General features: G+C 38.8%; 1 protein-coding gene across 16 annotated transcripts in view; it reads left to right on the forward strand.

Annotated features, from left to right (window-relative positions):
* ZBTB20 (zinc finger and BTB domain containing 20) overlaps positions 1 to 26,059 on the forward strand; it is a 492,240-nt gene that overhangs the window by 256,582 nt on the left and 209,599 nt on the right. For 2 of the 16 annotated variants that reach the window (XM_069867378.1, XM_069867369.1), the window contains one exon: positions 2,857 to 2,918. The exons of the other annotated variants lie outside the window; for them this stretch is intronic. The gene's annotated coding sequence lies outside the window, so the exon portion shown is untranslated. The remainder of the gene's footprint in view (positions 1 to 2,856; positions 2,919 to 26,059) is intronic. 16 annotated transcript variants of the gene reach the window in all.

Genomic DNA, 26,059 nt, shown 5'->3' on the forward strand with positions numbered 1-26,059 from the left:
GATTTTTCTGTATGCAGCAATATGCTGAATTAGCTACAGTAGTCTTTTTTTATCTATTAATTATTCTGCAAGGTTTCCTCTCTCCCTCCCTCCTCAGAACAGTGGGGTTTGCAACTCTGACACTTTGGTTGAAGTTTATGACAATTTTGTGACCTTCGCTATCAGTAATTGATTGCTAGTGCCTTCAATATTTTCACGAATCTTTTTGACTTACAGAAGCCTGTAAGAAACTAAGCAAGAAGCAATATATTTAGACTAGTTGTAATAAAAGTATCACACTTAGCTGCACTGAATGTTCCTGCTCTACGTCTTTTTGAAATTATTATCTTATACATTCATGGCAAATGAAGCAGAGAGTTTATTTCTCTCATCTAAGGATGTATGTAGGTGGCCCATGACACCCATGGGGAAGGATCACTGAAGTCCAGTGTGTAGAGGGATTGTTGGGATGGGTGCAGTGCTTAGACAAGGGTTGACAGCTGGATGTTCCTTGCTATTTCTTCTGCACAGTGGTTAACTTTCTCCTGTTCTCACTAAATGAAGAGGTCTCTGTTTGGATAGAGTGCCTACATCAGTGTGAGCCCTGCAAGAGGATACACCATGCAGTTTGTCATGCTTACTTGAGGGAAGAACATCCTTGTTTACTCATGGGTTTGTTTCCTGGGGGTCTGGTCTCATCACTACCAACTGCTGAATGTTGGTGGGAAGGATGGATGAGCTCTCTTCACTTTACTGATGCAGAGGCTTAAAACCAGCTCTTTAGGACGTGACTTTTATACCTGTAGTAAAAAGAAAGCAGGGAACTAGACTTCCAGAAAGCGTTCTTCGGGGTAAAATCTTGTAAGAAAACTAACGGCAAATGGTTCCATTTCTGTGGGGGCCTTGATTTGGGGAATTATTTCATAATTTTGACGACTGAAGAAACCACTGACTTCTTTGGCTTCTAGAATGCAGGATGAAAGTCATCCCTTTAGGGAAGTTTTTGCAGAGACAAGATAGAAGGAGAGTTTGCCTGTGCTCGCTGTAGAGAGGATGGTCCGCTCCCAAGTTTTTGCTGATTTATTTGTGACTGTTTGCAGCAGACTAGATGGACATACTGCTTTGACTGTGCTGTGAACAAGAGAAAAACAGAATCAGTTGATAATATTTTAAATCAAAGCAAATAATAATGCTCTTCTTAGGAAGACTGTGGAAAGATGTTAACACAGAACAGTGCAGAAAACATCTAAAACCATCTTTGCCCATAGTTTTAACTACATAGATTTCTTAAACTATTTTTCTTCTTTCAGTTTTTATTAAGTATCCTGGTTGCCTTAGGTGACTTGACTGAAAAAAAATGACAAAGTTTCAATCTTGTCTTCCGTGATCCATCTAAATATACATTTCTGATTAAAAAGTATTAGTTGCTGCTGAGGCTGGAAAGGGTCTGTTCTGCTTTGAGGAAGGGAGAGGCAGATCCATAATGGTTGTTCTGGCTGTCCTGTTTCTGAGAATCAGCTGTTTTTTTCTTTATACTGCAAAGATTAAACAAAGAATGTTAAACATTTCCCAATTTAGCATTTATAATGGAAAGCGGCTGTAGGGCCACAGCTCGCTGCTGCAAGGGCAGGCGTTCATTTTAGGAGTCACTTAAAACAGGCTTTTATTTTCTTTGAAGGCCTATCTATTCCTCTCCCAGCCCAGCTGCTGTGCTTTGCAGTCAGGTGGAGGCAGCTTTAAAGTTTTACTTTCATTTAAGTAGGAGCTAATTTGCTTTTGGAAATGAAAGTTAAAGGAGCTCAGCCATCTGCAAAGTGGAGGAGGAGGCAGTGGATTTCTTTAACTTTTCACATCTCTACGATTCTATTTCATACCAACAGGCAAGCAAAAATTACCTTCCTGAGCTCCTATTAGTAATAATATGTAGCATTAATGGTCTAACGTCCTAGCTTCAACTCTTCATATCAGTTTCTATAAGATACCTTTTAGCTGTGTTCAGTCTTCTTTATTCTTGCATGCAGCTCAGGAGCTTTGAAATAAAAAGTTGCAGTCTTGAGTGCAGCAGAATCACATTTTTTGACCCACTGACAGCGCAGCTTTTTCTGTAGCATTTCATTAGTGATTATGCAGAGCACTGTGACTTTCTGTTCATTACAGTAAAGGCAAAGAATGCTTAAGGGTGACTGGTAAACGTAAATAAAGGGGGGGAGTGGGGCAGGGGCAGGCAGCATTTTGATATCCTGGTGTTATAAATGCTTTTATTGTACTTGTTTATCAACCCTTCTTATTTTTTAGTTTTGCTTTAAGGGTCCATAGTTGAAGCAAATACATTGTTCAAGCTTTCTCAGTTGAAGCTCAGGAAAATTTCAGTTTTATGCAAATATATATTTTATTCCCTATCAGAGTGAAAGAAGTGTTAATTCAGTCAGATATTTTAACAGAGCAACTAGAAATGTCCTCTGCCTGCGTCTCCAATGGCTAATTTTCAGAAATCCAGTAGTTCTCTGTCAGTAGGTGGGGGCTAGACCTAAAAATCTTGTCTAATTAGAATATTTTCAAAAAAAAAAATCCGGTTTCTTGAATGAATTTTAAGTACTATAAAGAAATCAGATACCCTTTTTCTGCCTTCTCTGGACTGCCTGCAAGTAGATTTTGTCTAAACAAAATAGCCTTGCACTCATAGCTCACAAACATTTGTTTATTACTTAGGCATCTGCATGAGTAATTTTATTGGCCTCTTATAGCAGCTTAAATATGTTTGTAAATGTTTGTCCACCTTTTTGTCTCATAAGGAAAGCTTTTTAAAAAATTTTTTTAAAAAGTCAAAGTTTGAGTTTAAAAAATATTTCAATCTTCTTGTGATTGCATTTCTTGCAGAATGTTGGAATTTTTGGACTGTGCGTCTGTTTAGGCAAGTGGAGAGACAAGACTGAGATCATGTAAGTCATGAAACTGAGGGTGAATAATCCATACTTTGTTCTCTCACCATTTTTACAGTTTATACCCAGATGCAAGTAATAAACCAAAAAGGGGGAAAAAAAATCTAGTTCGCTTTTATTTTTAAAGTGATTAATGAAAAGCAAAGTTCAAACAAGGCCACAAATCCTGGTGGTGCACAATGGGTTGATTTATTTTGTAAATAGACCATGGATAATTAACCATAAAACAAAACTTTTTTTTTTTTGGAAACTTGCATAATGACACTGGTTTCTTTTAGTTGCTGTGAGTTGCACAGAGGGATAACAACTTATTCACAACTGGTTGCAACTGGTTACAGCCAAGAAAGGAAAAATCCCAGAGCAGCTAGGGGGAAAAGACTTTTAGAAGCCAGCTACACTTGCAGTTTTATAGTAAGGCATTTGCTAATGTCTACAGAGTAGGCAAAGCTACCCTTGTATGACAACACAAAGAAAGTAGATATGTACATGCTCTGATGACGCTTGTTATCCGATGCTTTGGCTTAAAACCTATAAGCAAAAGTCAGCCCCTGCAGCTGGCCTTGTAGTCCACAATTTTGTATTGACTTCTAAATAGCTTTGTTACAGGCTTCCATGATGCCTGTATCCTACTACTCTGGCACAGGGGGAAGAGTCCTCTGGACAGTCAGAGTAGTCTGACCTGCTGCCAAGTCCTCTTGTTAGCCAGAGACTGATGGTAGCTTTTCAGATACATGATATGAGAAAACTGCCTTCCCAACATCACTGATATTTTTCTCTTCATATTCCACAGTCATCTGTGGAAGGGATCTCTGAAGCACAAGAAGGAGAAGGTCCAATTTGTTGTGAAAGTACATTCACTACTAATTAACACTGCCAGCTGGGATTACAGTCCTGGAGACTGTAAATAAACTCGAGCATGAGATGTTCAGATGACAATATGGCCACTTTTGTGGTGATTTGTATTAGTTGCTTGTACTCGGACTTGCTCATTTCATGCTAACTTACTAGGCTGAAGAAACAGAGGGTTTGTGTAGGTGACAGTTAAACTGCAAGAGGTTGGATTTGCCACACAGACACTGTCTATATGGACACCTTAGCTTGCTCTTACAGACCACAATATGACTTAAAATCTTTTGTCCATAAATATTTAAGGTCTGCAGTTCAAGTTTTATCAGAACTGTGTAACACACTGGTGTTGGTAATGGTTCTCTTCCCTAAACTGATTTCTACACAGGTGGTATCTTTTGCAAATATTGCATATTTATTTGTCAGCAGTGAACTGTAGAGATGGAGAGGACAAATAGATCATTAAAATCTCTTTGTCACCTGCTGTATCTCCATGGGCTTACTGTAGGTAATGGGGTACAAGGGTTGTCATTTTTAGTCTAGATCCCAGACAGGACCTTAGATTAACGCTTTAAACCCATAACCAGAGAACTGTTGTGTTACCATTTTGTTACGGACACTAGAAACTGCAACACGTGGACTCACACTTAAAATAATTTTTTAGGCCAAAAAGTCAAATTAAAATGGCATTTAGTTTGAGCAAGAGGCTTCTGTCATGGGTGGGAGTCATGCTGGAGGCAACATTAGCACTGTACTTTCAAACAACATTGCAGTGAAGACAAAGCCCCAAAAGTGAGTTGACTTTCCAAGGCTCAACACAGTCTTTGGCATCTCTTCAGGTCCTGTTGGAAGGGAAGCCAGCCAGGGTGCAGTAGTGCTAGCTGGATGTGCAAGGTCTCCCTTGAAAACTGCTCTTTGTCAAGCTTTTGCTTCTGGGAAGTGTGGCGATGTATGGAACCTGCTATGTACTGTTTAGAAGTTAGAACTTGATTGTATTGACTAACTGAATCCTTGTATTTTATGACAATCTTTTTCTGTGCTCTGCATCATGCCAAACAGACAGGGGAGTGGTGTTGGCATATCTTTGTATGAATAGGTCTGTCATTAAATATTTGAAATAGAAGCATCTGAAATAGATCTTGCTTGAGAAGAACAATGGGACAACTAGAGAAAGCCAGTTTTCTCAAATCCGCTCCTGGGAACTTGGGAGTTGTAAGCAAGAAAGAACAAAGAGGACAGGTATTGGTGCAGCGGCTTAAAACAAAAAAAAAACGTTGGAGGCATTAAGGGAGATGCAGGACAAGCTGAGAGGAAAGGGGAGGGATTCTTAGGTTTTCATTTGTTTGTTTGTTTTAATAACTAGGACCAACTGAGGGAGAGGGAAGCTAGTAGCAGAGGTTTGAAGGTCCCTCATTTGGAAGACGCCTTGTGTTTAGGAAAGGGAAGCTTTTCACCTAATGTGGATCTAAGCCCTAGGATCATTCACTGCTAGGGCTGATAATACTAAGCCGCAGAAGTGCATTTGAGTATTTTCTGTTTTATCTGATCTCTAAATTTGTAGTTTTATTTTGTGAGGAGAGAGGTAGTCATCATCTTCCTCAGGCAGTTAGACAGTTAGGCTCTGAAATCCTGCTGCACTGGGAAGGGGTTACAGACAGCCTCAGCTGAAAGCACATGCAGGATGAAGGAGAGAGTGTTAAACTCCTTTCAGATTGTGGGAGGTATCAGCACATGGGCCCAGTATGCAGAACACAAATTCAACAGTCTGCTTTGTATGCAGTAGAAAAAGCTCTGTTTGAGGTAATTATGGTTCAGCTCTGAACAAGTCTATGTATTTATCTCATACAGTAGTAATCTATTTAAAAATATGCAATCCAAACTCCTTTTATTTTAGCCACTCTATCTGTCACTAAGTACCCCTCCCCAAATACTTTATAATACTTTAAAAAACAGCAGGTGAGGTAATCCCCACGGGTCTCCCCAAGACTTGCCTCGTCTCTGCTTTGCAAAGCATGGCATCCAGTGTTGTAGAAAGTAGATTCAAGTTCCAGTAAGAAAGCGTTTTCATGGGGGTTTAAGCAGTACAGTCATTTGGATCCTTGGACTTCTGCTCCAAGTACTGCATTTAGAAATTAACTTTATAAGAAACAAAAATTATTTGGTTCTTAGTGGGGTTCTGTTCATGTTACACGAAACTCTTCACCAAATGGCACAGGTGACAACCACTCCTCCTAAGCCTCTCAACACCGGAATAGCCAGGGGATGCCAGTCACTGGGAATGATGTGCTGTCATGGTTAAAGCCCTAGTTGTACTTCAGCTTTCCTTCTGGTTTTCCTAAGTGAATAGTTTCATATGTTGGCACTCTTGCTGCTACCTGATTTAGGCGAAATCCCTGAATTCTTCTCATTTTAGGCCAGTGTTTGTCTTGCAGCTTCAGTCAAGGTTCACTTGACTTCATGGTATTTTGCATTTTATTAATGTGGAAATGTATGAACAGTGATCAAGAGCCTTAGTGACTGGAGCAAATGGTTTAAGAAAGAGGCATTATTAGATGTTAAGCATCTTATTAATCTCAACTTCTCTTATAGTGCTCTACCAGGTAAATTTAAGGTTACAGGGACAGAGCAGAAACAACTAGCATTCCCCTCACTTCAGATTCTTTTTTGTAGGACTCTCTGTGAGTTTCAGTCTTCTGCTTTATCCTGCTCGGAACTCGTTTTGATACTTCCCCAAATGGCGATAGTAATTAAGGATGCTAGACCCAACAAGACATGTGTTAGTCGTTACGTAAATGTCTGTCTGAAAAAGCCTCTTACGTTTCATACATCAGTAAGTTCCACCAATTCTCGGACAAGAACAATGTACAATGGATTATTAATAATAATTACATTGTCACTGATATATTGATAACATTGCTCAGGTATTACAAGCTTTGGAGGCTCATTAAAGATACTGTTAGGTCAGGATTATAAGCACTAAAAAGAAATACAAATACATATTGATATTCTCTTCTTGTGGAAATATGGATTCAGTTAAAAAAAAAAAAACACAACCAAAAAAAAAAATTCAAGGACTGTTATTTGTTTTCATTATTCCTATTTCCAGATAAAAGTTTGTGTCATTTGTGGAACAGAAATTCTTTTGTTTCAAACTTTTATTTCAAAAATGTATGCTATGTCCTAATATAAAATTTAAATCGATACTGCAAGCAACAATCAAAACAAAAATTATTATGTCAAAACAAAGCATTCAATTGATTGAAATGATTTTTATTTTTGTTTCATGGGCAACTTTGCAATGCAATGTTTAACTCAACTGTGAAACAAAAGCAAATTTCAAAGTCTGTAGCTGTCCTGTAAAGAAGGAATGTTGGGTTGTGTTTGGGCTCTTCTGGGTGGCACTTACAGGAGTTTTTCACTAGAATTGTGCTAAATGTGTTTTAAAACATCTGTTAAATCTGTCACATTCTATTAAATCAACAAAAAATTTAAAATTGGTCTAGACCCTTAGACTATGCTGAGGTCTTCTTGTATTAATGTTAAAATGGGACTCTGTAACAGCTAATCAGAATCTGTCTCTGCAACTCTATGTACGTCTCCCATGGAAGTATGTTCTGTGTTTCTGCTCAGCAACTTGGGAACACTTTGATATGATTTCAGCTTTCCTGGCTTCCCTCTCTGTGAGCTGGTAATGGACTAAAACTTTCAGATTCTGAGTGTCTACCTTGGTGCAATTGCTTGCAAAGTCAGCAAACAGTTGAATGTAATGGTAGTGTGACTGTAAAGACTACAGAGTTAATATTAGTGTATTTACTTCCATTTGTTGCTTCTTAGATTTGATTTAAAAGGCACTTCTCCTTAGGAGAGCCTGGTTGTTGGTTTGAGTCATTTCTTGTCCTGTGTAACACCTGAAACTTTCTCTCCTTTTCTTCCTAATATTTTGGATGTTTTTTCCTCTCAGTTCTCACGTAGGTTCTGTATACTTAAAAGTTCTTCTGGCAGCAGTCTTCTCCAGGGCCACAATATGGTTTATGCCTTGAGGAATATACCTTTAGATTATGGTTTTGGCTAAGTTTACATTCTTCGGGATTGGCCTATATCTGTCTCAATGGGAGTACCCTTCAAAGGAAAAACATGAATTTAAGGGGAGTATTTCAGATGAGTAAGGCAAAGGTAAAGATTAAAAGTGAAGAACATAGTTAAGGATTGCTTTATTGCTGGCAAATGTAGAACATCTGACCTTGTCTCAACGATGTGATGACCCTTATTTTTTTAATAAGGACTGAGACTTTAACCTACTTGTGCTACCTTGGTTATTCAGATCTGGCTTCTTTAAATTTGGCTAGATACAACAACGTCATGCTCCTTCAGATTATCAGCACTGCAGCTTTTGTAACTTCGAGATAGAGCAGCCAGCATCTGATCACCCATTCAGGGAAAACTGTGGCTCTGCAAGCTTTGGATTTCTCTCAGCAGTTGGAGATAAACACAAGATGACAAAGTAATATGAATTGAAAATCTTTTCCATTTGTTAGACCACCCAACCTTTTGTTTCTGTTTTTCAAACTTGTAAAGGGGTATTTTGTGATACAAAAAAGATGCTTTTAAATAAATAAGTATTTGGACAATAGTGTGTTCTCAGTTACAGGCCTATGACAAGACAGACAGGAAGATATTCTTTGTCCAACAGCTGTCTCCTGTATTCATCAGAATGCTTTTACATGGCTAAGCATGTAACCTGCTATATCAGTATAAACTGAATTTAGTCTTAAGAAGGCTGATTGAATTGAAGAACATATTTTGCACTTGTCTTGAACATGAAGAGCTGGAATATTGATGTGTTTAGTCTTTAAAAAATATAAAAATAAAAGCTCCTCACCTCAGAGCTGTATAAATAAAATAGTTTACGTAGTGGATGCGCTCACAATATTTCCTGCATGCTAGTGGAGCGGCACACATCAAAAAGATAATATAATAAGCAGTAAAATATCCCAAGCAAACAGAAAGCATCTGTAGATCTTGCCTAGCTGGCTAATATTATTGGGATGGTTGCTGTTAGCTTACTGTGCCATTAATGCTTTGCAAATGCATATGTGCATGCTGAGGGTTGGCCAGGGGTTGAATTGTCTTTATAATGGTTATATTCAATTGCTGCATTGTGCCTGAATGCCTACAGACATGTAAGAGGACAGGAAAGGTGCTCAAGAAACTATTAGACCATGCAGGATCTGGTCTGCCAACTCTTGTCACAGGAGAATGTAATGTGCTGTAAACAGGATGTAAAGGAATGTTTATAAAGGTGTTTGAAGAAATCGTGGAATGTACCTGAAGTGCTTATTAGTTGGTGTCCCAGGACTGATGGCCTATGTCCCTTTTGTTGTGCTACAGGCTTTAACAAATAACACATCGAAGAGAGATTTGATTTCACTGGAAAGATTTGTATCACTAAAAATTTGTCATAATTGTAAAGAGAAAGCTATCCTGCTCCATTTCTCATTCTGCACCTTTTCTTTGCCTCACTATTTGTAACAGTTGGATACTGACACACCTCTTTAGGCCTTCACTTCTACCTGAAACTTGTTTGCCAGACTATCTTCAGAAAGTCAAGGCCATTTCTGCAGGGTATGGGAGTGAAGATTCAGGGGTTTAGAGAGGACATGTGACTGTATGATTTTCAAATTAACTGTGTTTGCTGTATATACCATTTCTTGTAGGAAAAAAAAAAAAGATGAAGTTTCCTTAGAATGTGTATTGAGAATGGTCGAAGTTCTCTTCATGGCTTTAGCAGGCTGGGGATCAACTTCACTTTGAAAATTCTCCATTCGAACTGCTGGAAGTAGTCAGAACTCATGACTGTTGTTGGTGCTGTTGTAGCCTGTGCTGGGCTCAGTGCAGAATCAACACTGGCAGTACAGCTGCTCTGACTGCAAATACAGAAATCAGAAAACTTCTGAAGTTGACTTGATATTGAGTGTTACTCGAAGGATTCCCTTTTTGGGATGCCAGTTTTGGGAACCCTGAGATTTCCTGATCTGCATTTTGATATATCCTTAACCATCTCTACAGTGAAATGCACCATTTTGCTGGAAAATCGAGATTGTAAGCATTAATCTAAAAGGGGTTCCCAACAGGATGATATTGGCAATGCAGGTAATACAGCCCTACTAAGAAGGCAATTTCCCAAAAGTTAAATTTGCATCAATATTCAGTGGATTGTAGGGCTTCCAAAAGTATTATCTTTCACAGATCCTGACAGTCTGATGTCACTAAAGTTCCTGCAGTGTATAGCAGTGCTTCCAGGGGTTGTTCCAGGGCAAGAGGGATGAATCCATCCCACCATGTCTCTCCCACAAAACCAGACATAGAAATGGTTCATCCTGTCTCTGCTGTGCATTTGGGTTAATTTTGGATTCCTTTTTCAGATTCAACTGTTCAATAGTGCTGCTGAAGTGTGAGCTTCAGAAATTGCTGATTCCTGCTTTGGGGATGACAAATTTCACAGTATCTTCTTCAATTCCTTTTTATGTAGCAGTTCATAAAGCATCTTCACTTATGATTTTCTAACTTTCAATGAGAAATCAGTTTGGAAATGGAGTCCTTCGGTAAGGAGCCTGTTGCAGAAGTCCTTTGAGCGTTACGTTATATAAAAGCTTAGGATTTTTATGATTGAAAGTTCTAATATAAATACGAGATTGCTGTATTTATGGGAAAATCTTGATATGATCTTGCTGTTATGTGGGGCACTTAAGAGATCCTGAAATACCTTTAAAGATTAAACAACAGGAAGCTATTTACCTCATGACATAATAAGGCAAAATAAGGTCATGAAAAAGTCTTGGTTGCAACTCCAGCAACAGAGTTGAACAAATTATTTACAACGAATAATTTAGTTGCCAAATATAACTTTCCTTGTCCCATTAAATATACACAAGTTGATCAGTCTTTCTGATTCAGGAGGAATGGTTGGAATTTATTTGATGAGTACCTTCAAATACTATATTCTATGGACTCTCTTTAAATGGAGGTGAAAGAGGGATGGCTGTAGCTTTAATACTATTTGCAAAAGCCTATTCTGTAATTTTCCTCTCTGGCATCCATCTTATAAATTTGCATTACATGATTCCAGGCATTTAGGAGTGTACAGTTTTGATAAAGAGGGTAACAAGTTTAGTGTTGATCCAACAAGAGTTAATGCTTAGCAGACAGGAGGCTTCACACAGGTTGCTGAGTCCTCACACTTCCTTCACATTATATTTATTTTATTAGTCCTGTGATTGAAATGGTAAAACATGAGGAACAAAAAAGGATAAAGGAAATCCTGATGCTGCATGGGTGAAGTAGGTAATAGGGTTCGATTATTTCACAAGTGCACTGATTCAGAAGATATCGTGAAGCAAGATGCTTCTGTTCACTGCACACACAGGGGCAGAAACATGTCAGAAGTTGTTGCTGGTAGTGCTGCATTCATAAAAGGAGCAGGGCATTCACTGGCCAGGCACCAGATAGAGCCACAGACATCTGTTATTGTGTTTGCTTACCTACCTCTGTTCCTGGAGGTTTTGAAGTAGGATTTGAAAAGCACATATGACAGTCATTGTTTTTGACCATACTTTACTATGTCCTACTGACTTTAAAGAGCTAAAATTTGACCTCCATCATTTAGCCGGCAATATACACAGGACACTTGCAGTGAAAGGGCTGGAAACAAAACTTAGTTCTCAGTTTCCTGCCTATTATTTATTGCATATCTGATTTGAAATCTGCTTTCTGCATACCCTTGCGTGCATATTCCTTGGCACATGTACTTCTTGCCATTATGGGGCAGATCTCATAGATTTTCTGCGTCATTAGTAAAGAGAGCCAGTCATTAAAAAAAAAAAAAAAGGAAAAGAAAAAAAAGCTTATTTGCCTGAGCTGAGCTGTTAAGATTTTTTCTCACAGTTCTGCCTGTGGCGCCTGTCACTAGCAGTCAAATAAGGACAATTTTACCATTCTCTCCTGCTGCTCTAGTTTTTTTTTTCAGTGCCAGTACATGTATTTGTTATTCTTTATAACTCCCTTTGAAGTTGGGAATCCAAGGGGAATCTAAAACCGACCAGATGTTTCTGCTGCTGGAGACACAGAAGACAGCAAGGATTAAGTTTAACTGAAACTTAGTTCTCTACAAAACCCATTATAGTGAAAATTCTTCCTCAGATAGTTTTATTTATTATTTATATTTGCACTTGCCATCCTGGGTAGGTGATACCTCACGTTATCTTGCCTGGGAGGAAAATGGATGATTTATCCAAGTAAATAGTGTATCAGCAGCTGCCTGCATTGATTTCCCTTATGGGGTTTCAGTTCCATTACACTGCATATTTCCCACCCACACTCTTTATACAGCATTTCATGTTGAAGAAAATCAGTCCCATCTCTGTAACTTCAGAGGATACATATGTGGAACCATCCAGAGGGAGGGCAGTGCAACTCGTGTGTGTGGAGAGGGGTGACGTACTTGAGAAGGTACTGGCCAGAAAACAGTACGAGGTTTTAACTCATTGTTCTGTCACAGCTGGAAGATGAGAAAAGAAGCAGTAGCCACAGCATGGGTGACTGGCTATAGGAAGCAAGGAACATGCTAGTCTCCTAGAAGCGGGAGCAAAAGAAATCTCTCAAATGGGAAAGGACAGGAAGAAATTCTATTATTGACTTCTGAGTTCAAGTTTTCAAGATTTTGAAGATGCAAGACAAGAAAAAAGTTTTAAACTAGCCTATGATAAGAAATATATTAGGTAGTCCTGTAGGGTATCCATGTCCAAATTCTGCATTAAAAGATCCTGCTGGCCTGCTTCTGCAGTCATGGCCACAAGAGAAAATAGCATAGAGTAAGACCTCACAGAGATCTGAATGGGAAGGCACCAAAGAGAACAAGGCTTTGGACACTCTCTACCTTAGGCATGACTTAAGTTAAGAGTTTTGATCTACTTCCAGATTTTAAATACCCCAGATTTCTGGGGTACTTGTTGCCAAGTTATCTCATCTAAGTTTACAGGACTGCGTGTCCCTATGGCTGTCTGTCACACCCATGCATAGCTGGTGAGTGTGCCGATTGCTTTCAGCCAAGCCAGAAAGAACTGAAAAGATAATTTTTTTCCTACAAAATGGGTATCTAAGGAGAGAAGAAGAACTCAGATTAGTGCCCCTGCTGAGGGAAAGACAAGCAGAACTTATCAGCTAAGCATGTTCAGCGGAGGACAGCTGGCTGGCCAGCTCAGGCTTTGCTCCAGAAGAGCCACAGCACATGCTGTCTTTTGCTCACTGAGAATTTTATCTTTGTTGTGGGAGAGGAGAGCTATGATAATTATACTCGTATTGTGTAGCGCTCACAGGCTCTGATCACAAATCTGTAGGAAAACAGACTTTATTAGTATTTGTTTCATGTCTGAGCTGTTTTGCTTTCTCTGAAGTCCAGCCCCATTTCTCACTGGTAAGTCAAGGTATGTCTCTGGCTGATAGTGTTTTCTCTTTCCTCTCTGCTGTGGGGTTACAGTAGCTTGTCCCAGTTTTTCCAGATTTTTCTCAGTGTGGATTCACTTTATTGTTTCACACCAAATCTCACTGCCTCTCAACTCTTGATGTCGCAGCCACCATAATTGAGAAATAGTATCAGTCTCTGCCTAAGTTACGCTTTAATTGGCCAGATGGATCGCTAATGCCTTCACCGAGGCACTGTCCTCCATCATTAGCTGTTGGAGTTGCCTCCTAATATTGCAAAGCCCTGCACACCATCCTGATTTGGTTTTTAACAGGACAATCAAAATCTTTGTAATATAGAGCCTCCTAATAAACATCAGGTAAAAATGCGTGCACTGTAACAAGCTTATTGCAGAACAGCAAAAGGGAGTGGAGAAAATAATTTGCTAGTTGCATACACTTATTTTTCTGCTACTTTTCTGATTTTAAAATATAAGAAGAGAATGTGTGCTGGCAATATTGGTTGACTTTGGATTTTCTGGGAGGTTTTGAGGAAATAAAATTAAAAAGAAAGTAATCACATGTTTTTCATTTTGTTTAGGGTCTAAATTTCCCAGCTTTATATTAAAGGGAAACAGGTTAAAAACATAGAGGTTTGGACTTATATATTTTTTCCTCAACTTTATTTTTTTGTTAAGGCATCAAGGCGGATGGTATGAAAAGCATTTATATTGGTCTCTCTGCTGACAGAGCTTAACCTAATAATCCAGGACTTGGAACTGGGTGCTTCGATAAAAACACTTTCTGAGAGATTTTTCCATTCTAAACACCATGAGAAGTTTTTTAATTGACAACATCAGAAATTAGTATCCTGCCAGGACTACATTTCTTTGCACCTTATTACTGAGAACAAAAGATTAATATATAATCATTCTGGGCATTAAAGTTTTCAATAATTTTTTTTCCTAAATTAAACCAAAGACGAAGTGAAATGATTTACCACAGGATGGTGAGAGTGAAAACAGGGGGAAAGTCCCAGTTCCATGTCAGTTATTACTTTATCCTAGTTTAAGCACTTGACTCTCTTCTGGTGATTGCTCCATTTTCTTATTTTTTATAGTGTGCTAGATACTTTGAAATTTGCAGGCTTAGCTTAGTCTTTGAAATGAAGAAATCTCAGCTCTGAAATGCCAAATTAAACTGTGATTCTGAGTTCCCCTTAATTGTGAGCAACTTCACGTACACAAAAAGCAGCATTCTAGTGTGGCTCCCCTTCATTCAGCTCCAATCTGAACTTTAACTAGTAACAAACTGTAATGAGGAAGACCAACAGGAAAAAGTCAACAAGTAAGAAGATAGCATGAGTCACATCTAAAATTTGGAGCTTATGTCCGTGTGAGCCCCACCTGCATGTTTAATTTGTGTATGTGTGTGTTCTTGAGACATTGCATTTAAAATATATACAGGAAGCTAAGCCTAGCTGAGAAGATTATAACTTATAAATATTTTCCTGTGTATGTGCCTATGAATGGTATGAGGGTGAGGGGCATGACTGGAGATTTAAAAAATATTTTTATGCTTTCATAACACAATCCACAGTCCATTTTAGACTTAGTTCTGATTAAACAAAGATATTCAGACATGCCATGGAAGTTAACAAATAATGAAACAGGTTCCTTAGCATTGTGAAACCAACACTGCAAAGAAGTTTGAACAAGTAGGACAGGATATACCCTACTTTCTTTGGTCAATTTGTTATTTTTTGTCATCTGCTATACAGTGGCATTAGAGATTACTTCTTGTGTCATTTACAGTTGTCTTCTTCCTTATAGAAGCACTGCAGGGAAGAGTATGTGGTGGAAAGGGCCAATTCAAAAACAGCAGGTGCAGGACATGACTTACCTTATGCCTGTAACATACTGCCTTACACAGTCAAACAAGAATCTCTCTTTTATCTCTTACAGTCTTGGGTATTAGAGTATATAGGCAATGAGTCCAAACCAACAGGGAGCCAGTGGGTAGATTGCACATCTGACTGTGAGAGTCATCACCAGGCCAAGTATTCCATCAGGCTGGTTGGAAAAGCATCTTGTTACTCAGAGGTAGGGCTGGATTTATGTTCTGCCCAGCACGCTCATTTAGAGAGAGAGGATTTAGAGAGCCCATAATATAGCTGTTCATACTCTTGAGCACTGAGAGGTTACTAGTCCTTTCCATGATGCTCAGGATAGTGAGTGTGTGTATAGGCTAAGGTCTTGGATGCAGCAGTACCGCCAAACTGGCTGAGTTATTTCAACAAAGTAGCATAGACCTCTGTGGAGCACATTCTCTGCCGATTTGCATGTGCTTGTGTTCTGTTAGTTTTGGAAAACATTATGCCTCCTGCGATTGCTTTCTCAAACAATGCTTCTACTTTGCTTCTACTTCCCTCATGATTTAACAGCTGCCTTGCAGTTGTGGTTCTTATATCTACCTTTCTTCAATCTCCAGTTTGCCCCATGGTCACTTCCAATTTCCTCTCCCAGGGCCCAGGATAAGTTCTGAAATTTCTGCTAGCTTGCTGTTGCTTTGTATCTGCCTTCAGATTGCAGGTGCTGGTGTTCTGACAGCCTACCTAAATCCTTCGTTTCCTCAGAGGAAATAATAATTCTCATTCAGCTGCTTTCTTAGCATTTATTGTGACATCCGAAGATAAATGCAAACTCATCTCTAGAATCATTATTCTCTTTGAAGAACAACGGATTGTCAGGGGAGACATTTTTTTGTGTGGATTCACTTAGAAGTTCTGTCCCCCAGTGTGGTTCTCCAGCTGCCCCTGTCATATCCTCCATTGTTGTTTATCCAACTTTTAATAATTTCCTTTTCATGCTAGAAAGGGCCACATAATTTTCTCTCTGTGTGTGCATGTATTTGTATCTACTTCATGTTTTTTCATTTCTTTCAATTCATAACATACAAAATATATAGAGAAAGGCATACATTGCACTAAATACATGTATTATTTATGCATGTTTTATATATATTTTGGCCTAAATTACATTGAATGCCTAGGGATTCTTTGTGCCTCCATTTCAAATGCTCAATTGCAGTCTTTAAGGTATCCCTTAATCACCTCACATCATGATTAATTTTTGGAAGTGGCATATGTGAATAACGAGGCTACACCCACTTCTGTGTAAAAACAAAGGGAAGGGAGATTTGTTGGACTATGGATATTATTCCACTAGGTCAAAAGAAAGAGCATCACTTAATATGTTACCAGCGGCATTGCTTCCTTTACCTGGACACCAGCTATTTATCTGTTTTCTGGATCACCAAAGTTATTTGGAAGTACCACTGTAATACTTGAGTGGCTTTGGTTAAATTATTTTGATTTTGATGGATTTTCATTTGAGATGGGAGATCAGACCTGGCCTAGAATCAGCCCAAGGTAGTGTGAAACTGCATAGCTTAATTTGCTCACCCAGAAGTGTTAAGGTGAGATCAGCACGAGGCTTGCCATTACAGCTGCATGCACAAATATAAGGGTGGAAAATTCCTCAGAGAAACTGTCATTCAGGTTCTCTGGGTAAAGAAGGCAAGTTGTTTATTCTCCTTTGAATAACAATGGCACCTTTACCTGTAGCAAAAGAACAGGAAGGAAGCAGCAGAGAGGGTGTCCTTCTACATCATGACTTTGGGATAGACGGTGTCCAGCTTAAGCATTGGCTAGCATTCTTGAAAAAGGCAATGACTTGAAAGTAATCAGATATAACATCACTGGTTGGGTGGGAGAAAAGGAGAAGCAGGGGAAAATCAGTGGAGAACACGAGAAAGTGCAGCCCTTGTCCCACTGGAGCGAGAAGGATTTCATTGGCATATTTTTTTCTGTTCCCTAAAAAAAAAACTGTGTGGAGAGCATTTGAGAGTAAAATGGGATGATGAAGTTATAAGAATACTGACCTGAAACACATAAGCCCAGGGTTTCTTTCCCTGTGCTTTGCCACTGCTCTGCCTGGGGAAACAGCACACCCTGCCTCCCATGGGCAGGGGGATCTAGGCAATGGAGATCAAGAGACAGGCAGGATGGTAACAAGTAGCCTTCCAAGGAGGTTATCTAATCACCTTATTTAACCACAAGGTCTGATGTCATAAACGACGTTGATTGAAATCAAAGTAGAAAGCATGGATTTTTCATGAAAATATGTCCTTATACTGGGATCTGTTGTGCTGTTGTGTCCGCGCCAGATATGTGCCTGCCAGTGAGCTGCTGAACAGCTTTTCTTTTTGTGTTTTAAGTTTTGCTCTAAACTCTTTGTAGTGTAATAGTGATTTTTATTTCCTGCATTAATATGACTGTTATCTATATGTTGTATTTATAAGATAAACATTTTACAGGCATAAAGGACATCTATCAGTGCTTCTCTCATATACATCAGGTTTTATATAGTGTTTGAATTACAAAATTGTTTAGCCATGTATTACACCTTCTGTTTTGATCCCTATGTTCTGTTCTTGATAACTTCTTGGGTTTCTAGTTGTTTAAGAATAATTTATTAAATCCTTGAGTTTGATAATCATTGGGATTCCATCTAATAGATTGACATCTTAAATTATCTTATAGATTGCTTGTTACATCAGATTACTTTGACTTCTACCTAGTGTTTTTTCTTAGTGTTTGGAAGGAATATTCTCTTTTCTCATTCTTTGTACAAGTTGTTTCATAGAGCTGTTCCCTGGCCTACCTTTTAATGTTTTCTAATTTCTCTGTTGAAAACTTGGGAATTCTAGATAATTCCCTAGTCAGTCAGACAGCTCAAATAATGGACCCCAGAATGCAGGCTGTTAATTATATTTCAGTGCAATGGCAATGTAATGTGTGACAATGGAGCTTTTCAGTAAAAAGTGAAATCATTTTGGACATACTGAATACTAGAATGATTAGCACTTAAATAACACCATGCTTCTGAGAATATCAAAGCACCTCATAGCATTTAATGAAGGAGGCCTTCCTTACATACACAAAGGATGTGCTTCTCTGGTGCTAGGGAAGAGAGGAAACCGGTACAGGGACAGGTGAGGGACAAGGCAAAGTTATGATGAATGGCTGCATTGTCTGATGAGGATCTCAGTCAAACACAGAGCAAAGAACTATTCATTTTGGTCCTCTGCATGAACCCTAGAGGGACCTGTGGTCAATGGGGAATTCCTGCAGCAACCACTGCTGTACTTGGGCTATCCATGACCCAACAGAAGGGTGGATCTAGGGGAAGAAAGCCCTGCTGGGGGCTCATGAAACAGCCAAAGAGAGAAGGGAGAACATGAATGCCTTGTAAAACCATGGTTAGGTAGCTGGTTGTGGTGGGAGAAATTGGAGGGATGCAAGAGTGAGGGAAAAAAATAAATCAGACTGTATGTGTTTGAAGGGCTAGACTAGTGCAGCATGAGCCCAAAACATAATGGGCAAAGGAGGGAAGGATGTGGAATACAAACATACCTGCTTTCAGCTTCTGGAACATAAAAACTCATTTCATTTCCTATGTAACCAGCACTGCAAAACTGAGCTTTTGGTTGCTGAAAAAAGAAGTTGTCTACCCATGTTTTGCCACATCTTTGTGCTGGACACACATAATAAATATCAGCATACGGTGGCCTACCAGGATTATTTGAGAATAATGGTCAGTTAGAATTTTTTTAGGCTTTCTGTGGAAAAGGGTGAGGCCCTTAGCTGGTGGTTGTTCTGGCTAATCTTTTTAGCTATGTAAGAGTACTATACTGTTAGCATCTTCCTTGTGTGCTCAGCCTATTCATGAGATAAGGATATCAGACCCCAGAGTCTGTCTTAAATTCCTTTGTAAATAGATGCAGCTGGTTTGCTATTATTTTTTTCCTTGGTAATTACAGTTAAAGTGTACTTTAAGTTATAGCAAGTCTTAATGTGTTGGTTTGGGGTTTTTTTTCACTTTGGCTTCAGCAGTATTTTTAAATCTGTGAACTAGGGATTTGGTTTTAAATTTTAAGAGAAAACCCCCTAGGCATAGAAAGACGGAACTAAATTTGCTTTCTGGGCCTTAAAGTGGGAGAAGTGGGCATGAAGAGCGACAGCTGTGCATGACTCTCAGGGCTGATTTTGCTGTATTAGACAAGTTACCTTTTAAATTCAGTATTCAGGTCTTAGGAGTGGTCAGCGAAGAAGGCAAATGTCGTCAGACACATATGTGTGTGACATTTAAAAATTGTATTACTTTAAAAATACCACCACAGTTACAATTTATTCACTGCTGAAGCATACATACATTTGAAAAAGGTCTCTCCTGATTAATGAGACAATTATACACATTAATACCAGCGAAATCAGACCTTATCATAGACACCAACAGAGAGGCACAAACAGGTTTTTGAAAAGCATTATCGTATCTGTAGTTGTCACTGGTCAGTTTGGCTGAGACACACATGAATGCTGGACTTCGTGTTACTGAAGCACTGCTTCTCAAGGCATATCCTGCACATAACAAATGAAGAAAATGAAACACTAGTAATTTCAATGATTTAACCAAGCCCATGAAGCAATTTTCTGTCTGGTCGGCAGCTGACATGGGAGTGCCTTCATTTCAGATCCAGCCCAGGGATTCTCAGCTGTTATGTCCTGGATTCTGACTAAGTACAGCATAAAAAGTCTGTAACCAAAAATGTTTTATCCTGGCTTAGGGATCCATGTTTTGTAGCATCCTGGATACACATTCCTGCTCTTTGTGAAAACTATGGCTTTCACACAGGTGTATTTCACACTGACATAAGATCATAGTATCGTAAAGTAGTTTGGGTTGGAAGAGACCTTAAAGATCATCTAGTTCCAACCCCCAGAGATGACAGTAAGGTGAAATAATGAACATTTTATCAGAGAATTGGAGTTCCAGGAGGTTAATCAGAGGTCTGACTATGAACAAATATACATTCAAGTCCCACTACTGCAGTCAGCCAGCAAGAGGGTACCTCTAAAAGCTCACACATGCATTAGGTGAAACACATTTTCAGGCAGAATAACTATGTGTTTCTTTAATTCTTCCTGTGGTGGAAGGTGGTCATTGGCCTAATTTCATGTGGTATCTGCACTATGAAACTGATTAACCTCAAGCATGTAGTGTTTGCAGCTGAGTTTGAAGGCAATCTCATTTAACAGTGAAGAACGCTAGTGTTTCTCATCTGAAGGATTCTGCCTGACAGTGTTGTGTTTGGTTTTGAATATCAGACCGCACCACCATTCTTCGGAGTTGATTTTAGCGCACTTTAGCTCCTCACCAGCTCCCGAGAGGCCTTTTGGCTGCATGTTTTATTATTTGTGTTTATTATTTTCAGCCTTATTGCAGTTTTCTCTCTAAATGGTAGACAGAGCTGATTCTGCTGTTGACTCCATGACCTGCTTCTCATTTCAACCCCCACGTGATTAGAAAGTTTAGGAGTTGGCAGTATGTCTCCTGGGACTCGTGCCTGGGCAATGGACCATTAAAAAGCAAAATGAAAGGTAAAACTCCTTTTGACTTGTGCTGTGGAAGCAAGTGAACACCTGCTTTGCTGATCACTAAACCTAGGGAACAGAGGAAAGAGAAGGAATCTCTTTCAAAGCAAAATGACTTACTAGAAGTCAACCCCCCCATCCTCCTTGCTGTATTACCTAGTGAGAGTACAAGTGAAAAGCAGCTTTTTTTTTCATTGTTTTTCTTCATTTAAATACATTGAAATGTCAAGAAGAAACTAAATAGTTTAGGGAGCAGTGTATGGTGCAGGCTATGGATTTTATTTTGATTTTATCATCAACTCACTGTGTGACTTTGATCATGTGTCTTGGTTTTCCCCTTAAGTGAAGGTTGTAAAAAATATGAACTGTAGTTTTTGATGTTGCACTTTATTTATATGGATTCCAAGAGACCCTGCAGTGTTTTAGCTACTGTCCATCTATTATGGAAGTGCCATATAGACTTCAACAACTTACAATTTGACTGAAATGTGTCAGGTAGAAACATCATTATGCTAACTTCTCCCATCAAAAGCAAACCTCTGTTTTAAGCTTCAGTAAAGTAATAGCACATTTCTCGATATCTAAAAAGGCTCAAATATAGCTGAATGAATTTATTAATGATGTATTCCCTCAGAGTGAACAGATTCGTGCTCTCCCATAATTAAGCAATACAGAAGTAGTGCTTGTCACCATTCCTTTAGAGAAAGTTAGCATAACCATCATACAATGTTAGACAGTTTTCTCCAAAATTAGTTTTATTGTTGCTGAGTCCTTGCAAGTCTTATATTAACAAAACCATATGTTTTATTTTCTTACACGTTAATATAGTTTTTTGTTTGCATTAAAATGTTCTTGTGGAGTGTTTATACCACTCTGAAGGAAGGACATTGTTCACACATGAAAATCTGTAAATGAAACCAGCTTGAAACAAAAGTAAAGCTAGCGCATATGTTTTAATATATCAGAAAGTAAACCAGCTGTGTGTATATATAATATATACATGCTAGTAGTAGATGTTAAATTAGATTTTGAGAATTTGTTTCAGCTTAATAGCCTAAAATGTTATTAGTAACATAGATAAGGAAATTACTTAATAAAAAATATATGATTTTTAACCTGACAATGTCCCTTTTAATTAAGTTATGAGATCCTTAGATGAATGATGTTATAAAAGTGCAGTGTGTAGCTTCTATTATTTATAAGAGAATGCCAAAGAGGTAGCTCAAACCAATTAAAGCAAGAAATGTCTCATTGAAACTTGCCATTCTGTGTAAATGGGTGGTGGATATTTCTAGAGAATTCATATCTCCTTAGTATCTCAAACATAGTACCCAGCTAGCTCCTTTTGATGCCAGAATTGCACGTGTTGGGAAAATAATTATAGTACTATTAAATTAATAAAAAGGATGAACTTGGCAGATTCTGTTTATGAAGAAAAATATAAGTATTTTAGTTGTGGTAACTCTGAAATTTAAATTAGAAGTCTCGATATCCTCAATTGAATTGCAATCCTTGCACTGAATTTTTTTTTTTTCATAAAATCTTCAAATATGCCTGTTAGGCAGCTAATTGAGTTCCCTTGTCAAAGACTCCTGTGGGGCTTATTTCTGCTTGCCCTCAGCTGGCCCGGGTATATCTACCCTTCAGCACAGCAAGCGCTGTATAGACCCCCAGACCCTTCATCTACAGGTCTTCTAATAGCGATAGCAAAGATTTCAGATTTTAGCTGTATTTGGGAATGTGAGAACTTTGAGTTCAACCCAGTTGCAGAGCTGAGGAGGGATGATGTATGATGCACAGCAGGGCTGTGCTGGCACAGGGCAACCATGAATCGTTTCAGTCCCTCGCTGAGGGGACCAGGGAGGCCAACACTAGCAACTCACCCAGCATCCCAGCTGCAGGCTCAGCTCAGCCCAGTTGTGCAGTAAAACAGCAGGACTCTTGAGAGAGTTTGTAAGCTCCAACCTGTGAACTGCTTTTGGAGGTCCTGTACCTCATATCTTTCTTTGTCTGTGGAACGTGTCTTGTAGCTTTCAGCTGTGTAGAGATTAGGTATGGTGCATGACTTTAAAGGCTGGAAGGCTAGTCGCTCTTGATGTCAGGGAATTAAAAGGGTAAATATTGGATTTTGGTGATGGATAACTTATCATTAATGAGCTTTTACCTCTGCCCAGTTATTTTATCAATTAGATGCTTTAGTAATTAAATTATGTACAACTTAGGCAAATAAGCTGAAATTCCTGCTATATTGAAATAAATGGCAAATGTTTTCTTTCTGGGTCCATGATTTCATTGTAAATATCAAAATCACTGAGTTACGGTTGATTGCTATCTCTTGCTTCCTCTTTCCAGTGTTTACCACTTTCTTAGAGCTATAGAAGTAGTAAATTATAGGGATTTTCAATCAAAATGTATGCAGCACAAGCACATTATAGAGAAGAATTTGTAAAATATTTGAAACTTTCTACTCTGCCTTCAGAAAACATGAGCAACACGAATAAAGAAATAGTTCATTTTAAAGGCTTGATTCTTGGAGTATTGTTGAAGCACTCAAAAGACAGAATTGCTAAGCATATCTTTAAGAAATTACATGTAATATCTTAACATGATTATGATTTTAAGCTAGTTTTCTATAGTAATTCATGCTATAACCCCTAGAATGATAGCATATAGTCATGTCTTAGGATGATCATGCTTGGCATGGAAAATGAACGTATGCAAGGCTTCAGCTTAGATTAACCATGTGTCACAGATGTGTTCAATGAGCCCGTTTCCTGTTTTGCTTTATAAGCCCCCCCATTTGAATCCTTTAGAGACAATTTGATCTGCTAATAAGCATAATTACAGTCATTCCTGCTGTAATTTATAATATTATAAGACATTTATTTAGTCAGTTGTGATGTATAAGGCTGCTAATTTTTCCTGACCAGAATCGAAGGTCTACAGGCAAATATTTCTTTAAGGCTTCTTTAAGGCACACCTAGTCTTGCCATTCTCTCTCTGATAGATAGTGTGTGACGAACCATTTACTGCACAGAGGTTTTCACCAGATAAGCAAAAAGTTCTGTTTCTCAACTCTATCCACTTCATTCCATGTACACTTGCATAGAGAGGACTCAGTTTTCCTCTGAGTCTTGCAGATGGGAATGTAGACCCAGAAAGCTGGAGGGTTTCAGCATGGAATGTCTCTGCAGGAGGAAATGCAGTTGCATGGGGGTTAAAAGAGAGAAGTGGGGTGTGCTATGTTTTGCAAATTGGGTGAGACGCTTCCAGAGGAGTGGAAGTGCACTGAGGAAACCTTGCCGTAAACAGCACATCCTGAATGACCTCAAGGCAAAGGAGGCTGTCTTGCAGGCCTTCTGCTCCTCGATGTAGCTAACTGGGCTATATCTAACTTCAGCTATCATTTCTCCTGTAAACCATTTCAAAACTCCTTTTTGTGCCTCCACCCATGTTTTTAAGCTGCAAATAATCAACGCAATTTGATTAATACATCTGGAGACTGGAATTATTATATATTCTGATGTTACGTACAAAGTGTCTGACAGTTGGGCCCAGTTCTCTATTTCAAGAGTTGAGCATATCTTTTAAAATCAGTAGGAATTTTGCCATTGACTTGAATTTAAGTTGTTGAAAGGGCTCTTGTTTTGAGGGAAGATATCTAAAAGTTCCAGAACAGCACATCTGTTAGCCAGGCATCACTTCAAAATCCTGAGTTTAGTAGAAAGTTTTAGAGGCTTTGTGGGAAATAATGGACTGCTCTGGGGAACTGCAGAGTATTTAGATTAATCATCTAGACAGAAGTTTGTGTGTCTAGGGACTGTTCAGTATAGAAACGCTGGAATCACAAGCAAAATATTATGGTAGGTCACTCATTTCTCCTAAAATGAAAAGCATCCTTTTGACTTGTGAAATCCTATGTCTCTTACTGTCTAAAGGTGTGTTGGAGTACAATAGTTCAGGCAGGGGCAGCACCAATAAAAACTGTGACTGTTTCTAAATTCACTCTCACTGGTATTTGTTCCATGGAACCGCTGTTTCCTCTTCCTAATTCATATTATAGCTGAGGGGCTTTTTTTTTTTGTTTATCCACATGAATAGACAAGCTCATGAAATGGTCTCAAGCAGCAAATGGCTTTGGAAGGCAGACAAAGTGAACTAATCTCCAGTTTATAAACGTATGGTGATGCTGAAAGAACAAATGCTTCAGCAAGCAACTTTAAAGAGGAATTGGGGTGTGGAGTTTCTGAAGGAAAGGAGTTGGAGGTGACAGAGCACAATACAGCCTGAGCACAATGACACACTGAGTAGAGAAATTTGATTATATAATGAGGGATAATAGATGAATCAACTAGAAAAACAGATACCAGAGAGAACAGGGAGTAAAGGAAAAGAAAAGAACAATTTGACTGTAGGAAAGTGAAATAGAGAGATCTTAGCACTTTCCTACTAGCCAGTCTTTGAAACTGAAGAAAGTATATGAAATTTTTTAAAACTCATTTGTTTCTTAGACTGCCAGGGAAAGGAGACTGCAAGCAAAGAAGTGGCTCTGCTATCATACAGCTCGAACTGCTTCAAAGGTCTGCTCAGTGTGATAAATAGTGCAAACCCCTTTGTGATCTCTGGATGAAAGTCACAATAATAAGTCCAAAACCTTGTTCAAAGGCCAAGTGCAGCAATCCTCAGCCCTGATTCAGGCAAAACTGCCATTGTTTCACACACATAAGTGCCTGGAAAAGAGACGATACAGGGGCACTGAGCCAAGTGTTCTTTTTTTTTTTCTCCTTTTTTTTTCGTCTTTTTTTAAATTTATTGTGGAAAAAAATTTGAACAGCTTTTCAAGGTGGAGGAATTATGAGAAATGGAGGGGACCACCCACTTGCAATTCAAGGCTGAGCAGATCCTTCATTTCCACCTGCCCCCAATTTGCCTTACACTCTGCATCATTCATTTGAGGCCAGTCTTTCAGCCCAAAAGGAGAACTCTGTGGAAAGGTATGGGGAAACAGTATGAATGGAAACTGTTCTGCAAACTTATCTATAGCATTTGCAGTTGAATGTAAACTAGTAGAAGCAGTTGGATTAGCTGGGTATTCAGCTAATCTGACAGTCAGGCCCAGGTACTGACTGGGCCTGTACCTAATCTGACAGAGGCAGGGACAAATGCTCTGAATTCATAATAAACACCTTTTTAGCATCGTAAAAGAGAAAGGAAAAGGATGTATGCTTTCTTTTCCCTCTCTTCCCCCACCCCTGCCCCCCGCCCCTTGCCTGTATGTACAATGAAATCATAGTCAAAGCAAAGCAAGCAACTATGTTTGGTTCTCCTCACGGCTATGTTGAAA

The sequence above is a fragment of the Phaenicophaeus curvirostris genome, chromosome 1 (genome assembly GCF_032191515.1).
Source record: "Phaenicophaeus curvirostris isolate KB17595 chromosome 1, BPBGC_Pcur_1.0, whole genome shotgun sequence".
NCBI classification, from domain to species: domain Eukaryota; kingdom Metazoa; phylum Chordata; class Aves; order Cuculiformes; family Cuculidae; genus Phaenicophaeus; species Phaenicophaeus curvirostris.